Here is a 26,353-nt window from a genome sequence, read left to right on the forward strand (position 1 = left end):
CAAAAACTATTGGAAAATAATCCATGAAAACATCCAGAAAATTTTAAAAATAAAATTTCAACTGAAGTCTGAATATTACTTATTCGGGATAATATTTATTTATTTATTTATTTATTTAAAACATTTATATTCTGCCCTTCTCACCCCGAAGGGGACTTAGAGCAGAGCACAGCATATACAGATCAAACATTCAATGCCGGGACACAGATTCACTTCAATACATACAATACATAAACATTAAAAACCATTTATCAAAATATTAAAATTAACCATTTAATAGACATGAATTTGAACAAGAACCAAGATATTCTATTCAATTATATGATAATTGCAGCCAGAATCATGTTTGCAAGACATTGGAAGACAAGAGAAAACCCAACGGAAGAAGAATGGAAATTAAAAATAATGGATATAAAGAATATGGACAGACTAACTTATTTTTTGAAAGGACATCAAGGCAAACCCAAATGCCCTATAGTTTGGACTTTACTAGGCAATTTTTTTTCGAAAGTATAGATGGACATGATACAACTATGAGAAGACGGAGAGATTAATTACAACGTATATGTAAGAGACTAACTTCCCGGACAGGAAAAGAATTCAGAAGTCAACAAGAAGATTTTATTTTTATTCTTATTTTTACATATTTTTGGCTATTTTTTTTCTTTTTTCCTTTTGTTTTTCATCAAGCCTTCCCCCCCCCTTTTTTTTTCTCTTTTTCCCATTTTTACCCCACTTTTTTACCTTTCCTACCCTTCTAGCTGCTCCACTCCCATCTCCATACCCTTTCAACCATAGTTAGCTTTCCTCTCTTCCCTCCTCCCTCTTTCGTACCCGTAAAACTTTCCAACCCCCCTTTTCTTTCCCTCTCCTTTCTTTTTTCTTTTCCCCTTAAAAATTCAAGGAATGGGATTGCAAAAGCTCAAATAACAGAGAAAACTGTTTAGAAATGTTTGTAATTGGCAACTTCAAATATTGAACCATACTCACAAATGAACTCTGTAGACCTTTCTCTTATTACAAATGTTTTGCCCACCAAGAAAGTTGTTTAAGAAATGGGGTGCCCCGACAATATGTGTTGACAAAGTTGACATCCTTGTATGTATGTCAGCAGCTCAAGCCAAGCAGGTTTCTTAATAAGGAAATGACCAACGGAATTTTGCCAGGAACAACGATTGTATTTAAGATAAGAAAGCTCACTATCACTAATAGGGGTACTTCTTCAGTATGGGGGATAAGTGTATGTCCGTTCCTAGTTCCAAGCCAAGAAGTACAGTTTTCTGAAGGTTATCAGAATTGAATTGGCTGTAATATAGTTTCTAGCTGTTTTAATCCTTGTTTCAAAGTTCATAGCATATTGATTTTCATAAGACAAGTGTGTTTTCTCCTCACTGGATGAGACACCTCTCAAAACCAAATTGACAGAAGAAATGTTTCCTCTTATAACCAAGCAAACAGCAAGAACTCAGAAGGAATACATCAGGTTGTGCCATAAACTTGACATATCATGTCACTTCTTCAGTGCTTGCTAGAAATGATTGCTCTCTCATTTTGCACCTGTGTTTTTGACTTCTGGTTTTTCATATCAACTGCTTAGATCATTTGTTCCATTCATCTCCTTAGCTAGTTTTTTCTCAAGGCATTCCAAGAAATATACATTTAAATGCCAATGCCTCAGAAGGCAATAGTAGTTTATACAGCAGTACTATTTCATTTGTCATGTAGCTTTGATAGCATGTATGTGTGTTTGTGGGAGAGCTTCCATTTATTTGATTGCTTTACTGATTTTTTTCCCTTGAAGACAGCCATTACTTCTTTGACTTGCTTTAAAGTTATTACTTAATCTTGAATTTAATACTATGGATGAACGTTCAATAATACAATTGGGATACTTCCCTTGTTTGGAAACTGGCATGAACAGGTTGAGTCCCACCTTAAGCAAAGTCAGGGAATGCTCCAGAGTTCCCAGAATTCAGGCAGAATGTGGACCTAATGACCAGCACCAATGCAAACTGGTATGCTGCTTACGTTGGCTGGCACTGCCATACCCTTTCCCTTGCACTTGTCGACGTAAAGAGACAAGAGGACAGATCAAGCCTATGTTGCTCCTGTCACTGTGGCAGACAGCCACAAAGTTTCAGGAGAGCTGTTGGCCATTGCCAGGCATATTTGCTACCATCAGCAAAGGGACCCAGATGACCAGGGAGAAGGAAGGGAGATCAGAGGAAACTGCTTCTGAATAAATCTTGTCAAGAAACCCCCATGATAGATTTGCCCTAGGATCTCCATAAATCAGAAATAATTTGAAGACATGCAACAAAATAGTGACAGAAAAGAAGATAAGGCTGAAAGAAATGTTTAAACAAAGATAGATCAGAGGAGAGGAAAGATAGGGGGAAATTTTGTAACATGAATCCACAAGAGAGAAAACAAGAAATGGATGGGCCTTGTGGTCTTCTTCCAATTCTGTGATTCTGTTAGTTCAGCAGAATAAGACAATGAAGAAGTTTGGGGGGAAATAGCTATGCTTTCTTTCAGACAGAAATGCTCACATTTCACCACCTCTAGACTTAATGGTTTGACTGGGAGGAGAGAGGAAGATGGTTGCACTCTTTGGATGATGGTGGTGGTAGTGGTAATTATAAAAAGGTCTGTCAGCATTATTATTCTGGTTTAAGCAGGGTAATATCGACAACCCCACCCAGGAATGATTTAACCTACTCTTCTTAGAAGTCATTATTATCTCCCCACATGCACACACATTAGGCAAATTAAAGCAGAGAAGATATACACAGGAGCGGCTCGTCCATTACGCGAAGTAAGCGGTTGCAGAACACTTTTTTTGCCAGAGGCACAGAAGCACCTCTGTAAATGCCCCTCGACCGCCACTTGAGGAGCACCCCCTCAGCTCACAACAGCCCTAGCAGTCAGGGGGGAACGCCTTGGCTTTCTTGCCTCGCTGCCGGACGATCCTCTTCCCAAAGGGGCCGGGCCCTTGAGCCTCACCTAGCCCCTCTCGTTCCTGCTCCACCCAGCCACCGGGTGTGCAAGCAGAGCCGGCGCTCAATTGTTCTCTGTGTTTGATCACTTCCCCATGACCAGCTCCCTTTCCCGATCCCCAGGCGCTCCACCCGCCTCCTCTCCTCTCCCCAATCCGCGGGTGGGCCAAGGGGTGGAGCCGCCGCGCCTGGCCCGCTTCGGGTCCGGAGGCATGTCTGAAGACCCCAGTGTGCGCACCAAAAGTCACCTCTTCTCCTCACTTTCTCTTCAGCCATTGGGACCAAGAGAGAGAAAGAGAGAGAGCCCCTCCGGCTGGAGGTATCTCCCACTTCCGCTCCCTCCTTTGTTTTTGCACCTACCTTCAGGAAAGGTGGGCATCTCCACCTCTGTCTCTGTCTATCTGTGTCTCTGTGTCTCTGTCTCTCTCTTTCTTGGTCCCAGTGGCTGAGGAGAAAGTCAGGAGAAGAGGTGACTTTTGGTGCACACGCCGGGGTCTTCAGGCACGCCTCTGGACCCAAAGCGGGCCAGGCAAGGGAGCAAGTGTGGCAAGTGTAGTTACTGGGATGTATAGTTCACCTACAATCAAAGAGCATTCTGAACTCCACCAATGATGGAATTGATCCAAATATGGCACAAAGAACTCCCACGATGAACAGAAAATATATATCAATGATTGGTTGGGGAGGGGGTGCGCCAAAATACTGTTTGCTTACCGTTGAAAATTACCTAGGGCTGCCTCTGGATATACATTTGGTCCATCTTGACTATAAACTTTAGGGAGAGATGAAAAAGAGAACAAAGGATGGATTATGGTGTTTTTCTGTTTGAGGCTCCAAATTATATCCCCCTTTCTCCTAAATTCTAAAAATGAAAATCCCAGCACATGTAGTCTGAATTCACTTTGATACATCAGAACTCTCATTTATTACAAACTAAGTATACTGTGTGTATGCTGAGTAGAAATTTGAAAAGAGAGAAGATAAGGAAGTTGTAATACATTACAAAGATGAAAAATGGAAGGGTTTTTGCACAAGAGTGGATATTTGGGGAATGAAGGTAACGTCATGTTATAGAAGGTTAGGGCATCAAAATAATTTAAAACTATAATTCTACAGTCTTCAAGACAACATAGAGAGTGGACTCTGGGACCAATTCTGGGACTAATAATATTTTAATAATCATCATTATACATTTAGGAAACAGTAGAAATACCAAGCACAAGTTAAGTGAAAGGGCTGAAAGTCAGAGACTGGCACTTTGCTGCCACTGGAAAGCAGGTGTTAATACTGTTCTATTCAAGGAGCCACAGTTGTAATCAGCAATTTGTTTGTTTGTTTGTTTGCTACTTTGTTACTTTGGATTTTTTGTTGTTGTTCAAATGCCACTGAGAAATTAGCTAGAAAATATTGCAATCTCGTTAGTACACAATCATCCTTATCAGTTACTTTTTAATTAGGAGGCAAGTAGGCAACAGAATCTCAAAACAATTAGTACTTGCTTGTTCCAAAAATCCTAATGCTTGGGGTTGCTTGGAAACTTGTCACTTGAGCCCTTTAGTAATTTTCATTAACTACATCTAAGAGTGAGGACATTTTGCCCAGTTGCATCCACAGTCCCTACAAGAATTGCACTGATAATGAGAAAATCAGTAAATTACCATAAATCTAAAAAAAACCCCTCCTTTTACTCAATCAGGAAAACAGCTCACAAGGTCACATATTGCAAACTGAGGTAAAAAAGAGAAAATCATTGTTATATACAAATGCAAAGACTGCTTACTAAATAACTTGTTGAAATTAATAATTAGATTAAAAATCAAGTGATGTGGTTAGGTTATAAAAGTGTATGGGAGCCATATAAGTAATTCCACTCTCTGCCACAGTAGAGACATACACTTTATTTTATACTCACAACCAGGAATAAACTATTTCAGTTATTCTTTCCTGGCTGTGTGAGAATGTGGGTATTTGAACCACCCATTGTAGTTTTGCAGATAATTGGATACTAGTTGTTTTGTGGATGTTTTAAACATTTTACTCTAACTTTTTATTGTCTTCCTTGAAAATTCCAGTAATTAAACTGTAAAGGCAGTATTTTGCACTGTTGCAAAATTTCCTTTAAATGTCATTACCAGACTATCAAATTTTTTCCTGTTTTTCAGGTCTCAGGGTGGAGAATTCAGAACTGAATCAAAATCTACACACTCAGGGTAAGATCAATTATTCATATTGAAATGTTGATATGGTATGGCTAATAATTTTAGAAACCATATTCTACAGGTGTTGATATGTTGCTCAATGAATAAGAAGCTTTTCCTATCTTGGGGGGGGGGGCGAGTGGAGAAGTAGCAACATACTTGAAACCAGATAATTCTGCAAATGGTTTATTCTAAGGCAATGTAATGGTCCATGTCTCTATCTAGAACTATTGACTATTGTAATAGTTTGTTTTCCTCCAAGTAGTAACATCTGTGAACATACTATTCATGATTCATATTTTTCATAGCCTGCAGTTCATGCTAACTTTTATGGCTGGTGCTTTTTGGAAACATGACTAAGGAACTTATCACATTGGCATGGATTCGTCACACGTCGTGGCAAATCCATGGGGCCCAGTGGGGTCATGGGGAACCCATCACCCCACATCCCACATCACCTGGCTTCCCCCTTACCTCATCCCATGGAGGGAAGCATTCGCCACCCAGCTTCCCCCATTGATCTCTATATAAAAGAGGAAGCCCCCCTTCTTACTGCTGCAGTGGCATACACTGGTTCTGTCAGAGTTTGCATAGACAGTGAAATCTTGGGTGACAACAAGAAGCAAAACCTGAGGCCTGGCCACCGTCAGTAAACTGCTGGTTCACCATGCAGAAAGCAGCTGGTGGCTGGTGCAATGGGAGATGATATAAAAGGGAAGTACCTCTCATTGGCTTTTTGGAGGAATGGTTGGAGAGAACTGTGGTGTTGTAAATATCTTGTATACATTACAATGAAAAATATAAAGCCTTCCTGTATTTGGAATGAGCATCTGGAGTGTGGTATCTTGTGTTCATGTCACAACTACAAGGAGAGAAACTTGGATTTTTACTATTGGCTACAAGGGAAAACTTCCAGGACTTTGCTAACCCTGACAGGTTCTTCCCTTTTGCGATGGAACCCCCCTGGAAGCAGATGTGTGTCATGGGATATAATGGGCAATTTAGCCCATATGATGCAGTCATATGTTGAGCCAAATCTTTTTGGGTGTTGTGAAGTGATCCTTTTAAGATCTGGGTCTATTCTGATCTAAGTTTCTAATCATATTGTCTTGGAACTGACGTGATTTCAAAAGAGATTTAAAAGCAGAACTGAGGCAAAGTTGCTTCTAAAAATGGCAAATGTCTTGGTTGAAGTAAATGCTAGTCATAGAAACTGGAAGTCTCAACAAAAAAGATTTTGTGAAGACAAGGGTAAGAGTTTATCAGAAGGAGAAAGTGATATGCCACCTCTCAATCATTTTCAAACTGGTTTCAACAACCAAAATTTAATGTCATATCTCCAAGAAATGAAGTTGTGCAGCCATTGACAATCTTAGTTCTATTTTCAAAATGTACTGCAGGGTTTAAGATTGTTCTGTAAGATTACAGGTAATAAGCTGGAGTTTTTGTTGCAAAGAAATGCTCTAGTTAGCATTCCACTGAGATAAAGCTTATAAGGTAGCATCATTTGTATTACACAAATTAGCTGTCATACACAGCACATTTGGGCAGACAATAAAACCCCTGAAGAGCAAAAACCCAAGCCCATGAGAACCAACCTGTCATCTCTGTTTTGTGGTTTTGTGGATTGTGTGAAAACTCCAGTATCAAATGTATCCTTGAAAATGCAACAGCAACTCTTTGAAGCTATACATTTGAGTAGTCTAAGAATATTATTTGTGAAAGAACTTGGGGAAATTTAATGTTTAAACATATAAAATATGCCTAGAAAAACATGTGATTATATTGCATCAATATTTGATAGGTAAAGGTAAAGGTAGTCCCCTGACATTAAGTCCAGTCATGTCTGACTCTGGGGTGTGGTGCTCATCTCCATTTCTAAGCCGAAGAGCCAGCGTTGTCCGTAGACACCTCCAAGGTCATGTGGCCGGCATGACTGCATGGAGCGCCGTTAATATTTGATAGTTTACATCAAAATCATAGGATATACAATATGATAGGAGTTGGGCTCTATGGCATTTGTGGTCCCTTCCAACTATATTAATGGTTCTCAACCTGTGGGTCCCCAGGTGTTTTGGCCTACAACTCCCAGAAATACCAGCCAGTTTGCCAGCTGTTAGGATTTCTGGGAGTTGACAGCCAAAACATCTGGGGACACACAGGTTGAGAACCACTGAACTATATGATTCTGTGACTGGAATTGTATTTTCTGTACACTTTCTATGTACAGAAATCCTAACAATTCCAAAACTAGGATCCCCAGTTGTTGGGTTTTAGGGAAATTCAAGACCAGTAGCATATGGGGATTCCAAATGGAGAAACATTTGACCTAGAAACGAACAGTTATAGAGGGTCATCTTAATGGTGTACCTGCACATTAACAAGCTGTTAAATTGTCAAAATTTATGCCAGTTGTGAAAAGAATGACTCTTAACAATAGTTTAAAAGCAAAGGAAACTTGATAGCATATTTTTGACTGGGAACTAAATTTGCACTCATTCCATGGAAATTCAGTAAAAGTCATACAAGATAGTCTTGCTTCCTGAAGTAACTAATGATTCGAATGGTTTAGTGTCATCAGTTGCCTTGTCTCTGTCATTACTACTGTGCTATATTTTTTCAGTGGTAGATAAAGAAAAAGAAATCCTGCTTTCCAAAAGGCAAACTTGGCATTCTCCTGTTTCATTATTTCAGCATTCAAAATTCTCTCTATATTATAAAAAGGTGCATAGAATCACTGCATTCGGTTAATCCCTAGATTATAGGATACAGCTGAAATGAAAAGGTTTCAAAACTTTAATTTTATGTAGTCTCGGCAGGAAAAAAGATGTTTAAATGGAACAAATGTAATTCAATTATATAAACTTTAAATGAAAGTACTTGATAATGTCAGAAAGATTAGCTTCTTATAGGACAGCATAAACAATGAGTCTATGAAGCAAAGAACAGATCCAAAATTTAAATTCATATGGGCACTAAGGAATTCTTTGAATAACCTGGCAAAAATATAGAAATGTCTTCAAGGTAGCATTACTCAAGCAAGTATGAGTACTTGTCTGTTATACAATAACAATAATATCACCAATAGTTTGTTTGTTTGGGGGTTTTTTTGTCGTGTCAGGGGAAACTCAGGGGACGCTCGGATGTTTTGATGTGTTACCATCCTTATGGGAGGCTTCTCTCATGTCCCCACATGAGGAGTTGGAGCTGATAGAGGGAGCTCATCCGCGCTCTCCCCAGATTCGAACCTGTGACCTGTCAGTCTTCAGTCCTGCCCGCACAAGGGTTTAACCCACCAATAGTTATATGCTGGGAGTAGCTGGTGGTGAATTTCCCAGATTTAGATATTAAAAAAATCATATTTTATTACCTAGCATTAAATAACTGGTGCAAACAGGGGACAAATCAAATGTAAATAGTCAGATAAATAGAATTACTTAGTAGTGAGAGTAGTTGTATGTTTATTTTAAAAACTGACCAGAGAGTCACCCCAGAAGACCCTGAGGTTAATAGAGGGCTTCTCTCGGGTTGAAAAAAAATAGTGGGGACCTTTATTCGCCTTTTCCCTACTTTCACTGGACTTTTGCATTACTATAATCTGCAAAAGTAGGCCTATTGAATAAGGAACCCTTTGAATTTTATTCCTTAAACTAATCATATGCTGTGATATAAGTTTATAGAAACTGTGCACACAAGTCAGGTGTTCTGATTCAATAGACTTTGGTGATTTTTGTGACTTTTAACTCCAATACACTATTTGTGGAATTTACTCATTCTATATCCCCTACATTCCCCTATCTATATATCCCCGATTTCCCCACAACTGACTAATGCATGTGGATATAAATAATACTGTACTATAGTGTAATGAAATTTTATGGTAAGTTTGACATTTAATATTTTCCATGTTTTTATTGCTTTTCTTTTCCAATACCCACCCCCACCCCCAGTTCATTGTAACTCATATCTGTCCCAGTGAGCTGAAGACTAGACCACAAGACACTTTTTGTCTAGTTCACATAATATTTAGTTGAACAGAAACAAAGTGGTTATAGACTGAATGGCTATCCATATTATATAGCTACTCTTGCTCCTGCGTTGTTAATTTATGCTTTAGTATGCTTTATTATTGTACCAGTCCTTGAAGTAATCAAGGATGTTTCTGACAGTATGGGGGAAATATTAAAATTTCAAAATCAGATCTTCTGTATTTCAATCTGTTATTTGTTCCCATGCTAAGAAATTCTCTTTGGATGGAGGTGGAATGAGTGGGAGAATTCTTTGAAATAAGCACATTGTTATTGATGGTGTGGCCACCTTTTTGGTTTTTCCAGTCTGTCACAAGCTGTGCAATTAGTCCTTCCCTCTCTCTGTGTATGTCACAGTTTCCATATGCCTCCTACTCATAACAGCAGGGTTTGAGGTGGTCAAAAAAGATCATGCATTTTGAGGGTGCCATACCTAGCAGGGGAGTGTAAATTTAAAAGGCTGTCCCATCTTGTAATGATGATGCTTACAAGGAATGATTCAGAAGAAGTTGAAATCAGAGTTCAGGAGTCACCTCATCACTTCTATGGAGTGAATTATATCGGAATCAAACCATGATGTGTGCTGCAGCCTTCTTTCTAAATACAAATGTCTTCTTCAAGGTGTCAATGTGGTCAGGCCTGTAGCGAGGGGGTGGTTTTAGGGGTTCAAACCCCTCCCGAAATGTTTCAGATTTTTTTTAAAAAAACCTGGTTTATTCATGAATTTTAACTGGTTAACCAAATCCTCATGCTAAGTCTATGAGACGTCCCTCACTCATCTGCAAGCCATCGTTGAATCTGCAGAGAACTTGGAGGAGATTGTTGCTGTCCTCTATGCCTTTCCTTACAAAGATAAATGTGGTGAAAAGCAAAGCTTGGTGGTGGACATTGGGTGAAAACAATTGGTCAAAAGGCCAAAGCGCTGCACAACATTTGGTTGGGCAGAGGCCAGTATGGCAACAAAAGCATCATTAAGCAAGCAGAAGATTTCCTGCAAACAAGTGGGCAGCAACTGCTGCAAGCAGGCCTGTAGCGAGGGGGTGGTTTTAGGGGTTCAACACCCCCCCGAAAAAAAACTGGTTTACTCATGAATTTTAACTGGTTAACCAAATTCCCATGCTTAGTCTATGAGATGCAAAAAATTAAGAGTCCCTCCAGAACTTTAAGCACTATCTCAAGCAAATATTGACAATTTATTCACACTGTCATTCCTTGCAGCAATAGCCGATGTAGTGAAGCAACCAAGTTGGGGGGGGGGTGAATGCTCTCATTAAGGGGGCCAGACTTGGTGGAGGTGGTTGACAGGAGCGGAGCTGCAGGGTATTGAAGGCTGCTCTGCGCCCTGCTGTGCTCTTTGCTTCAGCGTGAGCTAGAAGGCAGGGTTCAACCTCCCCCCCCCCTGAAATCCCCCCCCCCGAAATTTTCAACCCCCCCCCCCAAAAAAATTGTCAACCCTCCCCGAATTTTTTTTCTGGCTACGGCCCTGAATGTGGTTATAATCCTTTTCCCCAAAACACCAATTCTGAATCATGTCCTCTCTTGTTAAAGAGGAGTAGCTGCATTAAACATTTTTGTATGTTCCACATAAAACTAGCAGAAAAGGAGAATATTTTAACAAAAGCGATTAAAAGTTGGTGGAAATATTAAAGTTAGATAGTGATATAAGTGCCACTGACCTCTATATATGACAGGACCTCAATAACTTAGCTACACAAGCATTACATTTTCTTTGGTAAAGGAGGTATCTTTTTTTGCTTGAGGGAGCTTCTGAAATCAAAGGAATGACTAAGGTACAGAACAGGGATGTGACAACCAATATGTCCAACTAAGGTAGGACAAGCAGCAAAACAAATAGCTTTAAGAACTGCGTTTCTGCTCAGGGCTCACCCTGAAATAAGAGGACAATGTAGATTGGCCCTAAGTGAGTGAGAATCTGGGTGAGTCTATATGGAAAAATATGATCCTTTGGATAATGTGGAGCTACTTCGTGTACTGCTTTGTTACCATCACTTTAAAATCTGCTAGATCCAGATCAGTAGCCTGTAAAATGATCACAGTATGGACATCTTGTGTTCTCTGTAAATGCATAAAAATCAACAATCTGACTTTTGGGGCACCTTTTTTTTTAAAGCATTTTCTAATGTAAACATACAAAGATTATGGTACATCCATTCAAAGAGATAACTGAGGCGTATGTCGCCATGGCCAGACCAGAGTAACTTCAGGAATGGAAACAGTTGGCATATACACTTCAATGGTGTGATATAAGCTCAATGTATATTAATCATATTTTCCTTAATTAGCAATAATGTGTCTGTTCCTGAATCAGTGAGTCTGCTGTTAATCTTAATATGTTCCTCCCCCATTTTGCCGTGCACAGTTCTCTCTTCTCTGTTTGAAGAGGACTTGCTACATCTCAATGCAAAGTGAGATGTTATGAAACTTTTCATTTTATTAAGTAAATCTATTTCATATGTTTTTCAAAGAATAATAAGCCTGCTTTATTTCTTCTGTATGTGGGATGCAGGTGTGAGACCAGCAGTTGCTCACTTTCTGCTTGCAAAACAAATGTACTACTATTTATCACATTCCTTAACAAGAGAACCCCAGCAGGCAAATATGAGAAAAACAATGCTCCCCTGTCTACTCGAATTCATAAGTACTGGCCAGAATAGCTGTCTTGTATCAAAATCTTAGATGGCAGTTGTGCCCAAAACCACTGGTCTATGTTTCAGCAGTAGTGATTTGAAGCAAGAAGAACTCTCCCTTTGATGCAAAGTTTAGTATACATTGTAAATAAGATACAAACCAGAGGAAAGGAGCTATACTTTTGAAAAGTTAGGGAAACTGATGAATAGGTCATTAATCAATAGATGTCTAAAGAGAAAAAGTGCTTGCCTCTATTCTTAACTAGCTTTGTCTTCTATATCTTCTTTGGCCTCCACTCACATCTAATGACCATAAGGAATTCAGCCAAGACACTGACAGCAATCACTTGCAAAGATATATCAGTTCACCATTATTGCTTTAATAATGTATATGTCCCATATGTCACAGTTTGAGTTCTGTCTCAAGAGATACCTGTTGTATATGAGTTTGTGAAGGCTTCTGTTTCATCAGCCTACTGATGCAACTTTGTGCTTATCTCAGAATGTTTTCATCATGGAGGGATGTCTGTTGTATGTATTTAATCTATACAATAATAATAAAAAAGATTATGAATACAGGCTTGGATGAAAGAAAATAGCTTAGAATTTCAAGGTTCCCAAAAGATTTATTGTAACAGGAAAGTCCATAGCTGGAGCTTTAATTTTTATTTAAAATAAAGTACAATTGGCACTGAAAGTTTCTTGTAGTTTTGATATTCTGTATGTTTTCTACAATAATAAGAACAAATGTATGTTTCTACTCACTAGAGTCTGGAAGTGACATGGAAGATAATGAGCATACAGATTTTTTTTTCTATCTGAGGAATAAGTCATTTATTACTTTTGCTGATTACTTTTGGAAAGCAAATCTATTTTAGGAGCATTTTGAGAGGGTTTGGTTTTGATGTTGTTTTTTTGGTAAGGAATGGAAATTTAAGAGGCAATCCTTCCCTGAACTATAAGAGTAACTAGTTAATTTGGGGATAATATTTCATAACAAGCCATACAGGGTTTTTTTCTACTTTTTTCACTGATTAAGATTCTTAAAGGAGCTATATGTAGATGTGCTCTTAGTTTACTAATATTTTGTTTTCATCTTATTGTTTTGGGAAGGATCTCTGTAATAATGTCTCAGACATTTAAAATTTAATACAGCATCACAATCTGCATTTTTGCACATTTCATTTCCCTCTGATATCATCCCTTACCATTGTTTTCTTCTGTAAATTCATATTTTTAGCCAGTCATCAGTCTAGAATAAATCTGCAGCCAGTCCAACTTACTGCTATGGAGACTATTTTAATTTTATATTGAAAATGGTATGTACAGTACCTGGAAATCTCTTGGGTTAATTAACCAAAATACCATAAAGGCACAAGATTTCATTTAATTCTGTAAGCTAAACACGGCAAATACTGATTAGTACTTGGATGGTAGATCACCAATGAATTTCTTGTCAAAGAAAACCCTTTGAAATTCATGGGGTCACCATGAGTTGACAGGCAACATGGACATACACACGTACAATAATATATAAATGTTAAAATAAATAATAACTTTTTCAGCCTTTAAGACAGCACAGGGCTCTGTTATTTATATGGTTTTATGCACTGATAAAACACTGTTTTATATTATTTGGATGGCAGTTCACAATGGAGTGCATGAAACCATCTGTGCAGATAAATAAAAATAGCATGGTACAAATTTATAATAATGCTTTTTTGCAGTTAAAAACTATAATGAATCTGGGCATATAGCTAGCATAGATTCCATATTTATTAATAAATGGACAAATACAATTTCTAACATAATTTCTGTTCGTTAAATCAAGGGACAATTAATGGCACCATAGGAAGGCTAAAAGGTATGGAAAAGAAAGAAAAAATACCTTCATTTTGCTAAAATATTATTTCTGGGAACTTTTCCATCTGCACTTTATATAAGTTTTCTCCCCATCCACTCTAATTGTTCTGCAATAGGAAAGAATCGATGATGCATGAGTTATATTTTTCAGCATTATTCATAAAACCACCTACTAGGTTATTTAGACAACTGAATACTATTCTAGCTAAGCAGCCAGTGCTTCATAAAAGCTATAGTTGTTATTTAAATTATATGCCTAATGATAGTGGCTCTTCTGTTTGGAGACTAGCTTTCTTGCCAAATTGATTGTCACCAAAATTGTCTGAAATGCCACCTGGGATGGGTGAATTCAATTGAACTCAATTTTACTTTTGTTGTCATTCTTCCATTGCTAAGTGCCTTTCATCCTAACTCTAAACTGGAATGCAAATGCAAAGGTAATTACATATTAGTCTACAAAAACATTTGTGCATATTTTTGTAAACAGTTTCCAAAATGCTATGTTTTATACGTATTTTTGTGATGTACACATATTTTTGTAGTTTTCTATTGTGTGAATATTCCAAAATACATAGTAAAACTGTTGATGCTACATGCTTGCTCTTCCAATGCTGTCCACTTTAGTATGTACTTGAGATATAGATCTGTATTGAAATTAAATCAATGGAAATAAGTCTCTACTGTAGTGTTGTTTTCTAATGTGTTGGGTTAGGTTCAGAAAACTATAGGTTCACAACTGAATTATCTATCCAGTACTTTTGTCTTCAAATCTATATCTGCATCAATCAAAATGCATGGCATTGCTGCACTAAGAGAACTACTATTTTGCAAAGGGAAGGGCAAATTTACTAGTATAACTTATTAACCAATTTTGCCCCTCATTCCTAATCTGAGGAGATCTAAACAAAAACTAGATGTTAACAAGGTTTGTATAATGTTTGTCCCAAGTCTCATAAACTGAGCCCATCTCAATTACTTTCCTTTGGGCAATCTTCATTCTTGTGGCTTTTGCTATCATAGATGGTAAAGGTGTCCTTGAAAAGAGTGATTTGATTTATCTCTTCTCTCCTTGCTAGATAAGATTTTTTTAAAGAAAAAAAGAAAGAAAAAAAGCTACAAACGTAAAGAATAAAAATGTATTAAAAAGGCACGGCGCTTGCTCAGTCAAATGATTTAACATAACCTTTAAGCATGACAGGTAAAATTATTATCCTCAAAAGACTATCTTTGATATTCTTTCTACTCCATTCACTATTGCATGAAATATTATGCATCTGTCTTTCCAGGTGTACTACAATACTAATGAAATCTATGAACATTACAGCTGAAATCAGAGACCTCTTCTGGGGGAAACCTTGTGATTAATGGATTACCAATTCACATTGCTCTTTGTGCAATGAATGTCAGTCATCAAAATCTTTACCCAAGGCAGCTCCAAGTCAACTGCTTTCATGCTCACCCATGAAAGGAAACACCCAATTTGTATAATGGAAAAAAAAGAACATGGAAAACGAGAAAGAAAATCAAGAAATCAAAGAAGCTAATAATTCTGAAACAAGAAATGAAACATATGAACATAATATTCAGTATGCATGAGATGAGATGAATGAACATGATAATTGTGTAATGTTATTCTGGAAGTAGCAATCTAGTGAGGCAAGATATGGTAAAAGTAACCAGGAAATATAAAGCAAAGTCTTACTGAATAATGTCAATAAAACTTCATGGAAAACTGTCAATCTAAGTCAGTGGTTCCCAATCTTTTTTTTTTTTTTTTTTTGACCAGGGACCACTTTGATTTCTTGTTGTTGTTAGCAGGGACCACAGGGTTCAAGAATAATAAACTGTTCATCTAAAAATAAACTTTAATCAAAACTTTTAACATATTCATTGAATTTCATAGTAACATGAATTGAGAGTCCTATTATAATATAAAAATAACATTTTAATAGAAAATTAAATTCAGTTGGCATCAATGTGATTTTTCAGCTTGCATCTTCTTTATAAGTTGGGTATATGTGCACCCTGGAGTGCCTTGTAAGACATAACGAGTACTTTAGGGGAAATTGTGGTGGGATATAAATAAAGTTTACTACTACTACTACTACTACTACTACTATTAACCCTGGGGCTAGTATTATTGCTCAAAACTACACGCATATCATCAATTGATTCCTGGACTTTTTAAAATTACTTTTAATCAATTCCTGGACTTTTTTTTTAATTACTAGCAAAGCAGAAAACGCTTGATTGCATAAATAAGTTGTGGAGAAAAGCACAAAATAGTGCAAGGCGATTTCTCAAATTTGAATATAAAAATTGCTTTTTTAAACCAAAACTCCTAAAGAGAATCAGATTCAATCGTGTCCTTGCAGTTTCGATCATTTTGAAATTCAATGAGCTCTTCCTGGATTTCTTCTTCAACCTCCCAACAATCCTACCAAAAGTATAAGCATAACAAACAATAGCTATATTGTCTTTTTCATAACAATTGAAAATCATTTCAATCATCATTAAATAAGTGACACATGACATCGATCACTTGCCCTCCCCTGGCCTCCTGTGTTCACCTTATTTCCTACTTGCCAATGCCACCCATGTAGCAATGGTTTCATTGTGAATAAAGGTTTAAATTTTAAAATGTTCAATGGACCATATTTTAGTTCTTGTGGACCACTGGTTGGGAACCACTGATCTAAGTTATGCTTTAAGTGGAAAATGAAGAATCCAAAAGAAGCTGTACTGGCACCCAGGAATAAATTGATTATACACCGACATCATAACAACACATATTGATTATCATGTGCTAGTGGTAGGAACCAAAGCAGAATCAAAAACTACTGGAATATTTTACCTAGAACTAAGATGTTAAACTGGAACATTTCTTACCAAATTTCTTCAAACTAGCAACTTGTTCACTGCAAACTACTGAATAGAAGCATTTGCCTCTTGACCCCTGAAATAATGAGACTGGACAACAAGAGTTTTGGGTTCAAATTTGGGCAACTTTATTAAATGTTACCTATTTAACTTTAACTGAACTAAACTATGTGTCTAGGAACTTGGTGGCCAAGCCGAGGCAGCGCCCTCGGCTATTCAGTGTGAAATATCTGTGTCCCCTTGAGCTCCAGCCAGGGAACCTCTGCTGTAAAGGTCTGGAGAAGCCTGTCTCAAATTAGTGAATCAGACTCTCCCGTTTCTGTGTCATGTGATTTCCCCTCAACCATTTGATGACCTCTAGGTGAGTGTTTGTTGTGCAATGACCCCCACCCTTAAGGGGTGCCTTGTGTATGCATCAATATCAGTGTTTTCCTATGCTATTTATGCTAGCCTATTTAAAACACACCATCCCAGCTAGCCCCTAATAGCAGTATAGGGTAGGCAAAAAAAAAAAAACCCCAGAACTTAGGGGGCAAAAAATTCCTACCCGGTTCCCGAAGGCAACCAAACATTTATACTACCCATGGGCAGGCGTGGTGGGTTGAAGTCTTGAGGCAGAGTGAGGTGAGAGGCTGGCTGCACCAGTCAGCCAATCCCCGCCCTCTTCTAGATGGTTCCAATGGAACCACCCATTCTCTTGGCTCAGGGGGAGAGGCAAATTGCTCCCCCCACCAACTTTGTTGGTGTGGAGAGTCCCATGTTGACATTATAGTATACCCAATACACAATCAAATAGACTGCATAATTGGAACCAGTATATGGAGAAATTCCATTCTCTCTGAAAAATAAGACTGTAACAGACTGTAGCAGTGAACTGCTAATATGAGAAGTTAGACAGAAGTTGAGGAAGTACAGTAAATTAGTCATAGTGAGAAAATGCAGTCCAATTGCCATAGATTGCAAAAGTGAAGTTATGACCAGATGCGCACTATTAAGCCTAACTGAGCAGGAACCAGAATAATTCTTGACCAAAATCAGGGAAAGTAACAAAGATTTTTTTGTTAAAAAATCACTATCTGTAGCCAAAAAGAAAAAGCTTCACTGCATGGCAGATGACGGTCTTGAAATAGTTAAGAACAGATGCTAAGCAAATTTTAAAAATGAATAACAGGATCAGAACCCTAAACACAACTGCTTTTGCCTTATGTGTAGGGGCAAAGACCATTCTTATAATAATTAATACAAAGAAATTCAAGATAGGCAGTAATTTTATCATATTCAAGAAATAAAGGACAATTCAGATCAAAAATATGGAAACTGTATGAGCAACAAGGGAGCAAATTGTATGATCTGAACCGTATAAACAAAGCATTGGAAGCAATACACTGAAGAACTACTTAAAAGAGATGTAAGATGACAGATTCTTTTAAAAAGGAATCATCTGACAATGAACCCACAACTTTAGAAAATGTAGTGGAATCTGATCTCAAAGCACTTGGGGAAAATAAATCACCAGAAACAGATATCAATAGAGTTGTTTCAAGCTTTTTATGTATTTAAACATGTCTTTCCTACCCTCTTTCAAAAATCTCAGGATGGCATAAAAATAATCTGACAAATTTAAAACAATGTCAATATAATTTTCAAAATGACTTTAAAAAGCTGAAAACATAGTAAATAATTTAACAAGTTTAAAAATTCCAGAATTAAAGTAGCTAAAATGTTTTTAAATGCTTTAAAAGCATTTACAAACTAAGATTTGTGTAAAAGATTTAACAAATGCTTGGTTCTGGAGCGAGAGCACCATTTGGGAAAATCAGACATCCGACTGGAGGATGTTCTAAAACTGAAATGTCAAAACAGAGAAGATCCTCACCTATGTCCTCCTATAGGATACTACCCTAGCTGAGGGGATACAGAGAAGGGCAACACACATCTTAAACATCAGTAGAGTGTATATATAGATATCTGCTCCTTCAAGTACTGATGTCTCAAACCATTTACAGCTTTAAGCATCATTACAAGCACCTTGCATTTAGACAAGAAGGACAATAGCAGCCAGTGCAATTACTTTTAAATTGAAGGTGCATGATTCTTTGTCTGATATTACATTTAGCTGCAGGGTTTTGCACTAGGTGCAGGTTCTGAATTTGGAGCCCCATATTGAGTGCATTCCAATATCTAACCAAGATATTGGTGGCTAGGTGAAAGAGACCAAGGCCTTCCAAGTTCTAACAAAAGTCTTCCAACAACTATGGAAATTAAAATATAAGTCAATTGCAATAATTGTCAGACTATTGCATTAATCTCCCATGCAAAGAAAGTCATGCTTAAGATTTTATAACAAGGGCTTTTGCATATATTTAGTAAGAGATGGCAAATGTCAAGCTACATTCAGAAATGTAAAAGACACTAGAGATCATATTGAAAATAATATTGGCTAGTGGAATGCACCAAAAAATTCAAAATCAACTCATTCTTTACAGATTGCAGTACAGCCTTTGATTGTACAGACCAGGGTTCTTAACCAGGGGTACCTTGGTAGTCCATGGAAAATTTCAGGAAGTCTGTGTGCTTGAATGTTTCTAAAAAATCAACCTACTAACTATATTTTCTCTGACCTCTAACTGAAATCTAATATTTCCTTCATGTATGAATATATGCAATAAACTACCATAGTTTTCACTTCATCATGTTACAATTGCTGCATATCTTAAACTTACTTGCTCATCCAATCCTTTGGAATTATGGTAGGTAGTTGTTGCACCATGTTAGGTTATTAGGTATTGACATTTCAGAAAAGTTGTAAAATGTAATTTTGAAAAATCTTAAAATTTAATTTAAAGACATGTCAATGTTGTGCATCATAAAACTATCTGCTGCTGCATTCTGAGATGGGGTCCCTGGTTTTCACCTGACTGGCAAAGGGATCTGTGGAACAAAAAAGGATAATAACACCTGGTGTGTACTGATATGTAATCTGTAACTTGGACAAGAGGCTCTAAAACAGAATATGAAGAAACCATATTATTTCCAGTTGTGGCCATATAGCCTGTATTTTATCACTATTGCATATCAGATTCACTTATATGCATTAACATATAATGGAAAGCAAGATTAGACTCAGAGGAAAAAGGTGTGAAAATCGAAGGAGGTTAAGGAACATAAATAATTTAATGTACATAACTTAAAAATGATGGAGATAATGAAGTAGATTTCTGTGCCTTGACTCTGCATTAATCAATATGAGAACCAAGAGAAGACTAGGAACATATCATATACTCAAATCTAAAGATATATAATTAAATACCAAAGTGAAAATCATCCATGCCATTTCTGTTCTTTGTATAAGGTTATAAAACCTAGATAATCCCTTGGTAAAAAAATCTAGGTGATAATGCCAACTCTCTATTTGACATGATTTACCTTATTACATTATGAGAATTATACTTTTTTGATATGTAGAAATAATTAGTACCTAATGGCAATTGTCAATTCATTATTATCAGTTGTTATCAGATAGGTTTCATGCAATGTGTGTCTGTCTATATATGTTGTGTGTCTATGGCAGGGGTCCTCAAACTAAGGCCCGGGGGCCGGATGCGGCCCTCCAAGGTCATTTACCCAGCCCTCGCTCAGGGTCAACCTAAGTCTGAAACAACTTGAAAGCACACAACAACAACAACAATCATCAGCTAAAAGGAGCCCCACACTTCCCATTGGGATACTAATAAGTTTATATTTGTTAACATTTTTCCTCATTTTAATTATTGTATTGTTTTAAATTGTTTTTTACACTACAAATAAGATATGTGCAGTGTGCATAAGAATTCATTCATTATTTTTTTCAAATTATAATCTGGCCCTCCAACAGTTTGAGGAACTGTGACTTGGCCCTCTGTTTAAAAAGTTTGTGGACCCCTGGTCTATGGCATTGAACGTTTGCCATGTATTATGTACATTGTAATCCGCCCAGAGTGCCCTGTGGGGTGAGAAGGGCAGAATATAAATACTGCAAATAAATAAATAAATAAATAAATACCTTTGACCTTCCTGAAAAATTCACAGCAATCCCTATCAGTTTATATATTCTTTGTTGTTCAAGTGCAGTTGAGCTCAAACCTTTCTGTTTACTTATTTAAAGGTCTGTCAAATTTAGTAGGACTGTGGGGGGATTCGTGACAACCACATGTTACTTTTTGCACCCCCACACCCTACATGCTATAGACATGGGACAACCAAGAAGATTCTGTCCAAGGGCCTATAGAGGCCTTGCTCATTGCAGTTGATGGAGAGGCCCTGCTCGTGATCCCGCCTGCGTCGCAAGCACGACTGGTGGGGACACGAGACAGGGCCTTTTCTGTGGTGGCCCCCCAACTCTGGAACACCCTCCCCAAAGATCTTAGACAGGCCCCTACACTGGCAGTCTTCAGAAAGAACTTGGACCTGGCTGTTCCGATGTGCCTTCCCAGATTAGGAAATCTCCAATACCAAGTCCCATAAGCACTTTATTAAAACCAAGATTGCTGCACACCGCACACTGCACTTGCCCTATAATCCTACATACCTCCTGTCACATCAGCACTTTTAATCCTGTACCCTTTACTCTGGCCTGGCCCAGTTTTATTGTGTCTTAGTGTATTGTTTATTGCTTGTTGCTTATATTGCTTTAATTGTTTTTAATTTGCTTTAGGTTTTGTATTGTTATATTGTGTGTTGAGGCCTTGGCCTTTGTAAGCCGCATTGAGTCCTTCGGGAGATGCTAGCGGGGTACAAATAAAGTTAATAATAATAATAATAATAATAATAATAATAATAATGTATCCAGGATTACTGAGGTTCATGTAAAATGAAATTATTGGGATCCCAACCTCCCTAGAGGTGAAAAGCTTGGACCTCTGTATTCTGTACACAAAACAAAATGATGGTAGTTTGTGGGTTCATCCTGGATGACCAGAGCATTACTATGCCCAATGAAGTATTTTCAGAACTATTTTGGGGATGATTCCTGACACAGAGTAAAATAAAATATTCTCTCTCCTTTAGAATGAAATTCAGACTTGATCTAAACTTACCTCATTATTAGTCTCAGTGAAAGATGCAGTATTAATATCTAACTCATGATGTAGCTTTTGAAGCTTTTTTCTTTCATTAGCAATAGGCTTACACTCATCACATTCCAAATTTGCTGGGATCTGACTTTTCTGCATTTGCTGACTAGCTAGTGAGAAAAATGCTTCTGGGTCTATATGGTGTAGAATTAGCAATAACCATGAATTTGGCAACTAACCCCAACCATCCTAAAACTGGCCGGTATTTCTTATTCTGAAGATAAGATTTCACACACCAGCCCCAGGCCCGGGCCCTCTAGTTCTTCCTTTTCACAAAAATAGGCATCAACTATCATATGAAGGACAGGACACAACAAGGATAGATTCTGCCCAGCATAAAGTAGCTATAAAAGCTACTTCCAGCAAAATATAAGGAGAATAAGGTGTAATAGTATTGTATGCTCCAAAGGTTAGCCTAATTTTCATTTCAGAAGCCATTCTTTCCAGTGGGATCTATTTGAATCTACTGTATATTGGCAGACAGTTCACTAAGTATACACACCTAACTGGGTTATCTAGCCTCTAGAGAGAGAAAATCATGATAGTGTGCCACGAAAAGTTAAACTGAAAATACTTCAGCATTTATAATTCTGCATGCTCTTGGTTGCATCTTGTACTGAATTAATTTAACTGCATAGGAAATTCTTTATGGGAGAAACAAAGATGTCTGGGTAACTATATGAATGATAGATGACTTGAGCAAAGTCAGAGCCACACATGGACACCTCATAGCCCTGCTCCAGTTTTTCCATACCTTCAACATTGAGTTCATGACTTTGGATTCTTTCCATGTTTCTGGGCAAGTGTGGATGCCAGCAGTATGAGCACAATAACGACCAAAGACACACCATATGCTGAATGAAATAAGGCCACAACTGTAGTGGTTACAGCTTGCCATGATTGGACACCTGCTGGGTCATGAATCTCCTTTTTGGGTTTCATGCTTGTCATCATATGTGACCTCACTTCCTGAGACAGCTGCTGGGCCACCCCAGCTGTGGCCTGTTTCTGGATATCTGAATTTTTGGTGAGGCATTTGCTTTCCCCCACCTGGGCAAGCACTAACCCCACTGCATCTAGGAGCCAGGATTTCCCTGGTGGAAACCCTTATGATTGCCAGTACCTTTATGCAGTGACCCTAAATTTAAATCAACAACTCACAGTTGTGAAAATATCAAATTCAAGGAGAGGAGGGTGGGCTGTAAATCCAGAATGAGACTAGTAGTTCCCCCCCTAGAACCAGCTATATATGCCCTCTATGAAAGCTGGTTTGAACTAATAGGAGCCAGTAACATTTGGCTCCCATTGGCTGTTCCAACCCAGGGCTCAAACAAAGGCTTACTGGGAGCCACCATGTGCTCTCCAGCACCCTCTCTCCATCCTCCTGGGAACAAAGGCACCCAATGATCCAAACACTGTTGTTTTCTGATGCAAGAAAACTAATGCATCGAAAGTGAAGAGTTCCTATTCATAGGAAGGATGTCCTTTGAAGTAGGGTCATTGGAATGTCAAGAATCTTAACCACATAAAAACTTACACACAAACTGTTTAACCAACAGTTTACTTTTTGTGTCTCATTTTTTTGTGTTTATGTACAAGCCTTGGTCTGGACATATATTTGCAGTTAATATGTAACAGGAGCACTATGGTAAATTGCCAAAGAAAAGCAATTTTTTCCGAGGCAACATGGGTATAAAGTTTGCATATACTTATAAACTTACATTATTTGGGCACTACATTTTCCTCCATAGCTTTGACGTGTCAAGAATAATTAATTCTGGGTAGTGTTTTTATCAGCTGGTATCAACATTTGTATGTGGCTTGAAACTTTCCTCTTATTTCAGGACTTTGGTTATGCTAGTACATCATCAAGATAAGGCTCCTGATTATTTTACTGATAAGAAGATATTGCAGTATTTACAAATGAACTTGAAAGCACATTTAAACTTGCAAAAGCCTGTTACTAGAAATGTTTATAATTCTGGAAGTAATATAACGGATTATATTTCATTGTGCATCTGAATGGAATACAGTATCTGTTATGTCAATGTTACATGACAGATTATTAATACACTACCACTGTTATCAGTAGATACCAATCTGCAGTAACAGGCATGAACTTGAAACTGCTCTGTTTCTCCCTAAGTATCCTTGCTTTCTAAATCACTTTTCTCCTCTCAATACAAATGATTTTCTGCACCGCAAAGAGCAACTGTATATATTTGTCCTGCCACAAAATTGATGACCTTCAGCTTGTTAAGTAATATATTAGTATGAACCAGTAGGCCATAAATCGACTTACAAATTAGTTTTGTTCATGCTCGTTTCAACCAAAAAATAGAAGGACTGACTTCTATGTTTATTGCATATGGACACACTGGAAATTTGCAACATGCTCACTGAATTATGAAGACCGCTTTGCTATTCTGGGATTGTAGGCAGTGGTTATATGTCATAGTATGTTTATGAAGAGAACAACTGCACTGTCCACCACACCATTCTGAAGTTTGGCGCAGATTATTAAGGATCAGGCAAGAACATTGGAAAGAGCCAGAAATCCCATCTATGTCTTTTATTCTCCCTCCATATAGATAAAAGTGTTAGGCTAGGGTAGCCATTATGTGAAATGAACCACACAGCAAGACCCAGCAAAACTGTCATTTTCTGAAAGCACTTCTCTCTATATAGAAGAATCCGGTAGGTTCTCTACTATAGACTTCTTCAGGATAAAGAGAAGAATTGATATTTACACTATATCACTATTATGGGATTATGACTTATGGCAGGGAAAAAACACCTGCCTATATAACAACCATCTAGGGAGTATAGGTAGGAAAGCATAGCTCAGAGATAGGTGGTCTATGGGCCCTTGGCTATTTCTGAAGGTTGGATCCAGTTAATACTTTTAATTGGTATGGTTGAATGAATTTGTGGCTTGCATCTTTTTATCACATGAAGAGTTCAGTATTTCCTTCAGTAAGTATCAGGAAAATGCAGACACCCTTGGGCATACTCTGTAAGCAACAGCAGAAAGTGGATCATTTCTTCTCTAATTTAAGGCACATTCCCCCTGGCTCAGTAGCTACCTAATCCTTTATTTAATCATGACGAATTTCCTAGAATTGCTAGTGGACATTTTCACCCCATGTGAAACATAGTCTGAGCAACTAAAACAGAAACAGAAATCAAGGATGAAACAGTTGAGCTGCAATACATATTGTTGTAAATCCAAACATATTGCTATGTTTAGAAGTTGCTTTCATTTATTAAAACTACAGTATATTTGAAGAAAATCTGGCTACCAGTCACATTTTTCCTATGCCTATGAGCTAGATTTTGCTTCTACCATATGGTCTTCATTTTGTATAAACTACTTTTAATTAATGAGATTTACACATCTTTGTCCTTGTTCTAAAGGGGATGATATCACTAGCATAATGAGTTGCAAGATATTACAGTGACAGAAGTCCAGTCCAAGACAATTTGATCTCTAAGGTGGAGAAATAGAATTACTAGTGAAATTTTCTGCTTACTAGGTCAAAATCGCTTGCCTAGCTTTTGGTTCTGTTTTCGGGTGTTTTCTGAAACTTGTGGAGAACTTCATGCTGTTGCTTACAGAGTATGCCCAAGGGTATCATTTTATGGAACTTCATGGCAAGATTTGTTCAGATTGGCCATTGCTTTCTTACCAGGGTTTATTTTTCCATGTCAGGAGCAACTTGAGAAACTGCAAGTCACCTCTGGTGTGAGAGAATTAGCCATCTGCTAAGGACGTTGCCCAGGAGACACCTGGATATTTGATGCACTGAATGGAATTGTATTTTGCACTTTCCCTGGACCCTATCTAGGAATGTTTGCACATTGCCTGATCCCTCCGCACTCAGCACCTAATCTTTCAGCCATTATACTGTTTTTAAAATTGTGAATTTGTGTCTGTAACTGTATTTTTCTGATGTTATTGTTGTTTTAAATCTGTTTTCATTTTATTTACTTTGTATTTACTTGTCCCCTTGTGAGCCACTCCGAGTCCCTTCGGGAAGATGGTGTCAGGGTATAAAAATAAAATTATTTATTATTATTATTATTATTATTATTATTATTATTATTATTATTATCTTTGTAGGAAGCTACTCTTATGTCCCTGCACGAGGAGCTGGAGCTGACAGAGGAAGCTCAACCTGCTCCCCCTGGATTCAAACCACTGACCTGCCAATCAGCAGTCCTGCCAGCACAAGGGTTTAACCTATTGCACAACAAGGGGCTCCTTACCAAGCTGAAAAAGTGTGATTTGCCCAAGGTCACTCAATTGAACAGGGATTTGAACCCTGGTTTGTTAGCCTTCTTAGTTGACTTCAAATGATTGGTTTCTTCCACTAGCTTTAAGTGTTATGTATTTTACTGTGTGTTAGTGTTAATATTTGTTTCCCCCTAGCAAATGCAGTATGACTATCATAAATAAATAACTTAACACATTTCTACTTTTCACTACATCCACACTTGCTGTTACATTGTGTGTGCTTTCAAATTAATGATATAATTAGGGATGCAGTACTTTGCTTATTTCATTCTTTCCTCCTATTAACATCTAGGGACTTTTTCTATAAAATAATTTACTTCTTTTAGAAA

At 37.6% G+C, this 26,353-nt stretch overlaps 1 protein-coding gene across 46 annotated transcripts in view; it reads left to right on the forward strand.

Moving 5' to 3' along the window:
• The window catches only part of PTPRD (protein tyrosine phosphatase receptor type D), a 1,485,253-nt gene that overhangs the window by 598,788 nt on the left and 860,112 nt on the right, over nt 1-26,353 (forward strand). For all 46 annotated transcript variants that reach the window (XM_060762309.2, XM_060762310.2, XM_060762317.2 and 43 more), the window contains one exon: nt 5,162-5,209. The gene's annotated coding sequence lies outside the window, so the exon portion shown is untranslated. The remainder of the gene's footprint in view (nt 1-5,161; nt 5,210-26,353) is intronic.

This window comes from Anolis sagrei, chromosome 2 (genome assembly GCF_037176765.1).
Source record: "Anolis sagrei isolate rAnoSag1 chromosome 2, rAnoSag1.mat, whole genome shotgun sequence".
NCBI classification, from domain to species: Eukaryota; Metazoa; Chordata; class Lepidosauria; order Squamata; family Dactyloidae; genus Anolis; species Anolis sagrei.